Source organism: Theropithecus gelada, chromosome 9 (genome assembly GCF_003255815.1).
Source record: "Theropithecus gelada isolate Dixy chromosome 9, Tgel_1.0, whole genome shotgun sequence".
Classification (NCBI taxonomy): domain Eukaryota; kingdom Metazoa; phylum Chordata; class Mammalia; order Primates; family Cercopithecidae; genus Theropithecus; species Theropithecus gelada.
In genome coordinates this window covers 44,470,555-44,481,155 of record NC_037677.1, presented here as the reverse complement: position 1 = coordinate 44,481,155, position 10,601 = coordinate 44,470,555, and the positions used below count along the sequence as shown (strand labels likewise).

The 10,601-nt window shown below is 45.6% G+C and overlaps 1 protein-coding gene across 1 annotated transcript in view; it reads right to left on the bottom strand.

Moving 5' to 3' along the window:
* The window catches only part of DRGX (dorsal root ganglia homeobox), a 30,276-nt gene that overhangs the window by 278 nt on the left and 19,397 nt on the right, over positions 1-10,601 (bottom strand). The window lies entirely within an intron of this gene.

Here is a 10,601-nt window from a genome sequence, read left to right as displayed (position 1 = left end):
AAACAACAGGCTCCCATCACTGTCCACTTTCTGCCTCTCAGGGCTGGGTGACAGGGAATGGTCTGAGTTCTGAAGGACAGAAAGATTGATTCCCTCTGGCGCCAGATACTAAAGGGAGAAGGACAAGTGCTCAGAACCTCAAAGGGACCTAGTTAATCGTTCAAAGTGTTGTCAGAGCATCAGGGACACCCAGTCAGTCCTGGCTCCCTTGCCAAGGAGCTGTGTGGCCTTAGGCCAATATCTTGGCTTCTCTGAGCCTCAGTCTCTACTTCTGTAAAATGGGGTAATACCTACATCACAGGATTATAAGGAGGATCCCATTAAGTCATTCCACATTCCCAAACGTGTCAAGCACCCCTAAGAACTCACTGGGGCACTGGGGGATACCTTAAATGAAGGGAAACTCAGCCACACATGTCAGGTGCCAGGCAAGCTGCTGGCTGCAGGCAGTTCCCAGCTTAACCACGAGATCCTGCTGCATTCCTGTCAAGAATGTTATCGCTTTGCAAAGCTGGATTTTGCAAGTACCACACAAAATTCCACATTGGAATATAAAATGTGGGTGGCGGAGTCTAAAAGAATTCCAAGTTTAGAGAAGCTGTACAAAGCTTATAAGGCACATAAGCCCCTTAGAAAGGAATAGTGGCTATTTAAAAATGAAAACAGTCAGGTGCAGTGGTTCACACCTATAATCCCAACAGTTTGGGAGTCTGAGGTAGGAGGATCGCTTGAGCCCAAGAGTTCAAGACCAGCATGGGCAACATAGTGAGACCCTATTGCTACAAAATAAAAATAAAAAATAAATTAACCAGGCACAGTGGTATGCGCTGATAGTCCTAGCTACTCAGGAGGCTGAGGCAGGAAGATCACTTGAGTCCAGGAGTTCAAGGGTGCAGTGAGCCGTGATTGCATCACTGCACTCCAGCCTGGGCAACAGAGCAAATCCCCGTCTCTAAAAATAATAATAATAAAAAGAAAAAGAAAAAGAAAAGAAAAACATTATTTTTCTTTCATTTTATAAGTATTATTTTTCAAATGGCTACTAAGCTGTCAGGACATACTTAGTGAGCTGCTTGGACCTAACCATTGAATTAACAGAACTGTTAACTGTTATATATTGCTTATGGTCCAGGGGGTGTCGTGAACTGAGGTTTGAGAACCTCAGAGGGAACCAATTTGGAAAGTGCTTAGTGTGGGTTCAAGCCCAGGTCAATCCTTCTCACCCATGTGTTGCCTCTTGGCTGGTGATAATGGAAAACATGGAGAAGATGGAATTTCTGAAGTGGTCCCAGCCAAGGCTGAGGTCTGCAGCAAGGTCAGCACCAAGGTCAGCACCCTTGTGTCCCAGCTCCCTTGCAGTCCTGGACATGTCCACAGGCTGCAAGTGAGCCTTGAGTTGCTGTCCTGCCTTTCTAAGCATGCTCTGGAGTCCTTCCTCGAACCACCAAGGAGCAGCAATCATGAGACAAATGCCTGTGCTCACTGGAGCCTGGAAGGCCACTCAGGCCCGGCATCCACTTTTAGAGATCAACCTCAGGGGCAGCTGCAGCTGCACCAGCTTTTCCAGCAGCTGGGACGTCCCCACCCTCCCTTCCCAAGACAGCCTTCCTAATGCCAAAGCCAGGGTACCTTCTGCTCCCCTCAAGCACATTCACGAATCCTCCTCTTCCTTGCCAAGCCTGCTGAGAGACAAAGGGAAGCTCACCTTTGCCACCCACTGCTCCTCTTATCACATTATGGTCACCCATACTGTAGGCGTGGCTCATCCCCCTCTCCAGGTAAGGAAACTGAGTCTCCAAATTTGCACAGTTTATTGTAGAGATGGGACCAGAACCTCCTGGTGACCTTTCCCTCTCCTGTATCGTAATGGGAGGTTTAAATGCAGCTTCACCTCCTGCCTCAAGTTTGACTGAGGGGCTGATCCATTAGGCAGCAGATACCAAGATGAGTGTGAGGCAGCACACACGCAGAGTGTGCAAGGGAGCCCTAGGACCAGCCCCACTGCCCTGCAGGCCCGCTGGCCTCCAGCCTGTCATGCATTTAGTCAAACCCCAGGACCTGGCTGCTCCACTTCTCCTAGGGGCTCTTACAGGCATAGCCATACTCTGACACCAGTCACTGAGAGACTGTCAGAGGGAATGACAGCTTTTGCTGGGAACAATGCCTTCTATGAGTCTCAGGCCTTCCTGATGGTTAGAACCCACCCCCAGGGGGCCTTGTCTTCCTCCAAGTCTCCCTGCCCAAGGGCACTCACTGGTGAGGAGCACCTAAGGTGTGAAGACACCAAGTTATTAAGAATGGTGTTCCCCTTGGAGCGGGTATGCTGTAGATTTGTATTTTCCTCTCTATGTCTATTTAGAATTTTTCTTGTTTTTCTACAATGAAAATGAATTTCTTTTAAGTTTAGAAACATAATGTTAATTTTAAATGAATGTTAAAAAGAAGGAAGATTGAAGACAGACCCAGCAGGCATATCTGAGAGTAGAGATTGGTTGGGGCTATAGGCTCTCAGGGACCTGGAAGGGGCCACTGTCCTCAGGCTTAGCCCTGGGTAGCCGGCCCTGGGTCAGGCCAGATGAGAAAGATGGGCTCAATCCATCTCAGGCTGGTATTAACCCAGCCAAGGCCTTGCTTCAATGTAAGCATCAATGGTGAGTTCAATGTTCTGTAACTCAGTGGGAAATCTAGCCATGTACCAGATGTAGAAGTGACAGAGCCTCCTTCCCCTGGAGCCATAGCTTACAGCCACTAGGTCACACCTGCAGTGGACCCCAAGAAAGCCACCCATAACTATACTGCTGGCCCTTAAAACCCAAACTTAGAAGTTAAGAGGAATAAATTAACTCACAGAACCAAGGCTGCAGCAGGGTAAAGAGTCTATGTGTGCCTAGCTCACCCCCTACGCACATACACACACAGCACTGGATTGATGGGAAACTGAGGACCAAGTGAAACCAAGGACCCTGTGGTTAAAAACCATAAGGACTGTACATACCATGGAATATGACTCAAAAGGAAGGGAATTTTGACACTCGCTCCAACAGGGGTCAACCTTGAAGAAATTATGCTAAATGAAACAAGCCAGTCACTAAAAGAACAAATCCTGCAGGAATCCTCTTCTGTGAGGTCCCCAGAGAATTCCCAGAGACAGAAGTAGAATGACACAGACCTGGGGCGGGGGAGGGGAAGTGGGAAGTTGGGGGAAGTGGGAAGTTTGCAAGATGAAGAGTTCAGGAGATTGGCTGCACATCAACAGGAATGTGCTTAATACAACTGAGTCACACACTTAAAAATGGTTAAGATGGTAAATTTTATGTTATGCGTATTTTACCATAATCAAAAAGAAAATAAGACAGCTTTTTTTTTTTTAAGTATACTGGCCAGAGGTGAGTTGAGGGCAAGGTGATCCAGGAAGATGAAGTGTGCACAGGGTAGCCAGGGCTGTCTTTACGGCTCCTTCAGTGAGCAAGAATCTCCAAAGCCCCTCGAGCTGCCAAACACTCACCCAGCCACACCCAGTCCCACGTCCATGGGGCTGGCACTCTCAACCGACTGCACTCACTGGGCCTTTGCCTAAGGAAGCTTTGCAGGGTTTTCACACATCCCTCCAGTACCTGACCATTGGTGGCAGGGGCAGGGAGGAGTGGAACTCCTCAGCAGGCAGCTGACTCCGATAGGTGCGCACTGACCAACAAGAGTCTTGGGGCCCAGCACAGTGGCTCACACCTGTAAAACCCGCACTTTGGGAGGCCTAGGCGAGTGGATCACCTGTGGTCATGAGTTCAAGACCAGCCTGACCAATATGGTGAAACCCCGTCTCTACTAATACAAAAATTAGCCGGATGTGGTGGCATGTGCCTGTAGTCCGAGCTACTCCGGAGGCTGAGACAGGAGAATTGCTTGAACTCGGGAGGCGGAGGTTGCAGTGAGCCAAGATCGTGCCACTGCACTCCAGTCTGGGTGAAAGAGTGAGACTCCTTCTCAAAGAAAAAAAAAAGAGCCTTGGGCACACACCCCGACACGTGCCATCACTCCCTTTCCTCATCTGCACCCTTTCTTCATCTGCACCCCAAGCCTGAACTGCAACTAAGGCATCCGTCAAAGGGGGCGGATGCCTGCAGGTGGACACAAAAACACAGAGCCACACCCAGGAATGTGGCAAATGAAGGGAAGTCCTCAGAGGCTGCCAAAGGGGCTTCCCCTGAACCTGCCCATACCTGAAAGAGAACTGGGAAGATGTGTGGATCCAAGACAGAGGTATGGACAAGATTGAAAGAGGCCACTGTGTAAGAAACAAGATTAAAAGCAAACAGGGGACAAATCTAGTGAGATGGTTAACAAGGAAAAGTATAAAGTCTATAATCTGCATCCAAGGATCTATCTGCACAAAGGAGACATGGTTCAGTGATCAATAATGTGTGGTCAATATGACTTCACAGTAACTTCACAGCCATCCCACAGGGTTGTGGGTTGCCTTAACACAGGCAGAATCTGCAGAAGAAGGGAAGGTAAAGTCCTTCTTTCTTGTGTGATGGTCACATCCTGCCTTATGTCTCCCATCAACAGACACTTCTGTCATCACCTTAAAGAGAAAAGTAGTTGGGGGGATAGGAAATACAGTAATCTGGGCACATACACATGTTAACTTAAATTGTCCAACAACCAGCATCTCCCTTGAATTCTATAGCCATTTTTTGCAAAGGAAAAAAATGATTTTGATTTCTCAGTGATCTGACAGTACCAATATGCTGCCTGCACAAACAACTTCATGGACCCTGAACACTTCTGAGAACTTGAAATAACATGATGGAGCTTCATCCTCCATATAGAACACACTGCGACTATGACAAATTATATTAAAGGAGGATATTTAGTTCCCAGGGTGACTCATTAGTAAATAGTTACTGAGTGAAAATCTAGACCCAAAGCTCATGCACTTTGGCCATGAAACATGTGCTCAAGTAGAGGCCGGGCACAGTGGCTCGCACCTGTAATCCCAGCACGTTGGGAGGCTGAGGCGGGTGGGTCGCTTGAGCCCAGGAGTTTGAGACCAGCCTGGGCAACATGGCAAAACCCTGTCTCTACAAAATATACAAAAAAATCAGCCAGGTGTGGTGGCAGATGCCTGTAATCCCAGCACTTTGGAAGGCCAAGGCAGGTGGATCACCTGAGTTCAGAAGTTCAAGACCAGCCTGGCCAACATGGTGAAACCGTGTCTCCACTAAAAATACAAAAATTAGCCAGGCAAGATGGTGTGTGCCTGTAATCCCAGGTGCTCTGGAGGCTAAGGCAGGGGAATTGCTTGAACCCAGGAGGTGGAGGTTGCAGTGAACTGAGATCATGCCACTATACTCCAGCCCGGGCAACAGAGTGAGACTCCATCTAAAAAAAAAAAAAAAAGCCGGGTGTGGTAGCACACTGCTGTAGTCCCAGCTACTAGGACCTTCACCAAATGCTTAAAGATTCTCCTATGTGCAAAGTGCATTTCTATTTCTAACATAAGTTGTATGATCTCCAAGACTGCCACAAACTTTAAGTGGCTACTAGTGGCAGACACATTGATGGTTAATACTGAGAAAAGAGACAAAATTTTATAAAACAGCCAAAAACCCTCCAAATGCACAATAAACTGGAGCCATTTGCACAGAGGCAAGCAGAGCAGAATCCCGGGATAGCCCAAAGCCATTGCAGCGGCCACTGTGGGTCTCAAGATATGATGTTTGACAGGGCTTTGAAAACTGCACCAAGCCTGTGACTATTAGTCATGGGGCCACTGAGTTGGTCATGAGAGGAGCTAGACTCTGCCTCTTTATTACATCATAAGGTGACAAACACACTTAGAAAAAGTCCACCCTAAAACCAAGTCATCATTATGGAAACCCTATAAACAAGTGACAATAGGACGTCTCTGGGGCCAGAAAGCCCAGTGCATCTGTGTAGGGCAGAAGAAGGTGAACAAAAGAAGAAGGTGGTCAGAAGAAGGTGGTCGGAAGAAGGTGGTCGGAAGAAGGTGGTCGGAAGAAGTCTGACCCCTGACCCCACTGTTAACCAGACACAGGACCCGCCTTCATCCACTCAAGCTTCAGCTTCTGAACCTTAACACACCTACTTTGGTGATAAATCCTATAAAGCACCTGGTACTTAATCCTCAAACAATTATTTCCTCAATGCCATAAAAATTAAAGGACAATTCTAAGTCACAATCCACAGCTTATTCCAATTTCTGGTTCAATTTCATGACCAGCTGAAGAACCCAAGTTGTCCCGAGTATCCGCCAGAGGACACCATGATGGACACAAGACCTGCAACCATACTCATGCACACACACGTAACACTACATATGTGCACATAGGGTATATGCAGTGACTGCGCTCACTGGCACTGTGTGCCTACCCTGCCTTTGGCACAAGCCATACGCCTTTTCACAGCTGTATTTGTTCCTCAGTGAAATCTTCCCGTCTGGCCAAAAGGTAATTTATACTGCCAAGAGAATTTTGAAGAGTGAGCCAAACAAACTTTCAAAGCCCCCTCTTAATTACTTGATTTCTATACATGGGGGTCTAGAAGGGAATAGAAGAGTATTTTTTTGTTTTTGTTTTTTTTAATTTGTCAAAAAGCTATCATGTGCTCACTTCAGCAGCACATACACTAAAACTGGAATAATAAAGAGAAGATAAGCAAATAATATTTTTTAAAGATAAAAATTTAAATAAAAAAGTTTAAGCTAGTATTAATGGGCTAAAAATTGAATTAGCTACTAAGGAAGTCATACTTGTGTGCATATAACAACAAAAAAAAACATAAATCAACCAATGGTCCAATAATAGGGAACTAGCTGAATAAGTTATAACCATGTAGAGCACACTGCAACTATGACAAATTATATTAAAGGAGGATATTTAGTACTATGAAAAAGATACTAATGAAATAAGACATTTAAAGAATCGGTAAAGGAGCAGTAAATAAACAATAAGTCATCAGTAAGTCAACATGCATACATTTTGGAATACATATGCGTGTGTATAATACATACACATGTGATAGACTGAATGTTGATGTCCCCCCACCCCAAAATTCATATGTTGAAATCCTAAACCCCAAGGTTTGGGAGGTGGGGCTTTTGGAATATGATTAAGTCATGAGTGTAGATCTCTCAGGGACTAATGTCTTTACATAAGAGCCCCAGAGGGTCGCCCTGTCTCTTCCTCTTCCACTATACAAGGACACAGCAACAAGACACCATCTATGAATCCAGTGCCCTCACAAGACACTAAGTCTGCCAGCACCTTGATCTTAGACTTCCCAGCCTCCAGAACTGTGAGAAATAAATTTCCATTGTTTATAAGCTCCCGGGTTTATGATATTTAGTTATAGCAGCCCAAACCGACTAAGATGATCCATATCCACATACACTAACACACATATATGCACATAGTGTACATATGTATATGTACAGCCATAGACCACATCAATCTAGCATCGTAGATATATGTATGTAAATATAAATTTACTTAGAAATAGAAAAATGTATAAATTTAAATTCTCAATTTAAACTTTTTAATTTGTAAGTTATTAAATATATGTTTATCAGATATATATATATATACATAAATGATATCTTAAAATGTTCCAATACCAAAATATTCAGTGTGTGGTTCTGGGTGTTGAGGCTATGAATTTTTTTTATTTGTGTTTTATTGTATGTTTTGCTCTTTCTAAACTGACCAGGTATTACTCTCATAGAAAGAGTCATCTCCTTGGGGTTTGTGATTTCCTGTCTTCTCTCATTCAGAGATGGCGACAGATGTTCTCCTTCAGCACAGAGTCTCCCACAGGTTGCTAAGGGATAAAGACCGTGTCTTCACCACCCAGTGAAGACTCCAAGATGACTAATGGCATCCGTCTGCACTCAGGGTATTGACAGCAAACACGGGGCTAAGGGTGCGCCATGAGATTCACCAGCAACCTTCTATTCATCTCCCCTCTCATTTGTGTGGACCAAAGTCAGTAAGTCCCTTCCTGCCCGCCCCCACCCCATGAAACCCCTAAAAGGCCATGACTCCCTCCCTCCCCCTGGCAGACTTGTGCCATCACAAAAGTCTATGCAAGAGCCCTCTGGTCTTTAAATGCAGTCTGAGAACATGCTACTACCTCCTGGACACTAAATTAAAACACACAATTTGATTTCCATTAAGTTACAGCAAATTCTGCTGAATTGATCTAATCGGCCTCCATTCCTATATGACATCATGCTTTAAAGGTTTGGTCTGAATATAAATACTTAATGTAATAAATACAGTCTGAAATATTTGATCTCCTTGGCAGTTTAATTGATCTACTACCAAGACTGACAGGAAAAATTAAGTTAGCTCTGTCTCGTCTCTGCCAATAGCACATTTTCATCATAAAGGTATGTGGACTCCAATGCTGGTGACAAGGAGAGCTCTCACACCCAGTTTTCCTGTTGAACATTCAGGTTAGGGTAACAAGAGTTGAACAGAAAATGAATGCATGGATTTATGAGACATCTAGTGCAAACAGCATAGTTCACTTCTTTTCACTTTATAGTAAAATAAATGAACTGATAAACATTCTGTGAGTCATCACACCAGTTCCTTATAGTTCACATGGAGAGTTTAAGTGGGAATATTGGTAGATGCCTACAATATTTAAGCATATTTTTAGCTGCTGTGTTTAAGTGCTATCACCAATAATCAAACAAAAAACAAGGCCAAATCACACCTGGACACACTTTCTTCTCCTAATGGAACTCCTGAAGTACTTTCTCCTCCTCTTGTTTTATGGCTTATTTCTTGTCTTTTCACCATGAGCCGTGTTTGTTTTTGTACACACCTCACCTCCCAAGCTTGATGTGTGTGCCTCCCCCATCCAATCCCACAGCCCTGATTGCAGAACAAAACTGTCCCGTTTAGGTACAAAGTAAACACTCAGTGAATATTTAGTGAAGGGAGAAAAGGAGAGAGAATCTATCTTTCTTGACTGAGTTGGCATATTTTAGTTCTTCAAAGTTGCCATCTCCCGAGTTCTAAGCTTCCTCAATACCCCATGGAAAGAAAAACTGTATTCTTAACAAAGTTACCCAATCTGATTAATGTCAAAATCCCTGGGCTAATTTGGAAGGGGTTTTGGTGGAATCGGCTCTAAATCCCATCCGTCCCTTAATTTCACCTATTACATGTAAGGCCTTTGTCTCAACAATTACTTATGCACTCAGCAAACACTCATTGATGGGGGCCAACTCAGCTGACCATTCCAACCAGAGCTTTGTGTTCTGACACAGTCTCAGGGCCAGTGCACATGTTCTATTTCTGCTTGGATGTCTCTGCAGGGTCAAACAAATAATGACAGTGGCCCCCAGATCCAAGGACCCCCAGCACAGCCAGAACAGCCACAGGGACACATGTTCCTGGCAGTCAGATGCCAATTCACACAACCCTCCCTCCTTTCAGTGGCAGCCAGAGCTCGGCATGGGCAGGCTGCTTCTCCTGCTGCCTCTGGCACCAGCCAGAGCCTTCTGCTCCGCTCCATGCACTCCAGGGCCCCATTGATTCGCAGGAAGGGCAAACCCATCAGCACCCATAGGAAATGGCTTCTGGAAAGTGAGTTGCAGGTTTTCAAGTCAGAAGATGACAGAAGGTGCCTGTCAAAGGAGCAGAATCAATACAGGGTGTAGGGGGCTGGAAGGTGGCACACCCAGGTCCCTGAATTGTGCCTCTGACATTCATGCTATGTGACCTTGGACAGTTCTATCTCTTCTGCAGGCCTCAGGTTCCCCCACTATATTCTGCAGAAGCAGTGCTAACATGCTCGTCAAAGAGATTCCTTACAAATCTTAAGTGCCAGGATTCTCCGCCTGTCTTCCTGACATCAGCTAGGCATGGAGGGGCCAGGGTTGACCCAGTCATTTTCCCCATGAGGAATGACCACTTCTGTCCCTTGAGTCCTCTGCTCCCCAAATACCTGTATCCTCAGAAACGAGCCAGGGGCCCTGGGAGACTGTGTTGTTTTCGTGGAGCCCCATGTGCTGCCCACACACCATGAAGCCCACTCACCATGCACTGGGTACTGGGAGACTCTCCCATGGGATAGTAAATGCTTGCAGGAAGCAGAAATCTCTGCCCCAGCGATCCAAAGCCAAGCCCTAATCAGATTCCAAGTGACTTTTTGGCCTCAACATCATGACTCTAACAACAATTACAAGCACTTAGGTGGATTTGGATGTGCCAGATACATGGGCACCATTAGGTATGGCCTTTACAGTCTTTGTTTCACAGGTGAGGAGCCTAGCATCCACCCCAAGGTGACCCAGTGTCAAGAAAGAGGCAGCACTGCCAGGTTCCTTCCCTGCATTCATGCTTCTCTCTGCCTGGGGTCTCTCACCCACTCACAGCTTAAGCATATTCTCTGGAAAGACTTCTTCCTGTGAAGAAAGTTCCTCCCTCCTCTGGGCTTCCCCATACCTTGTATGCCCTTGTTTGCTTCTATAAGAGTACATGACTGTCACCTGAACTGGGATTCTTGGTGGACCTGTCTGTTTCTCCAAGCCCACCCGCTCAAACCGCCAGACCCTTTGGGTAGGG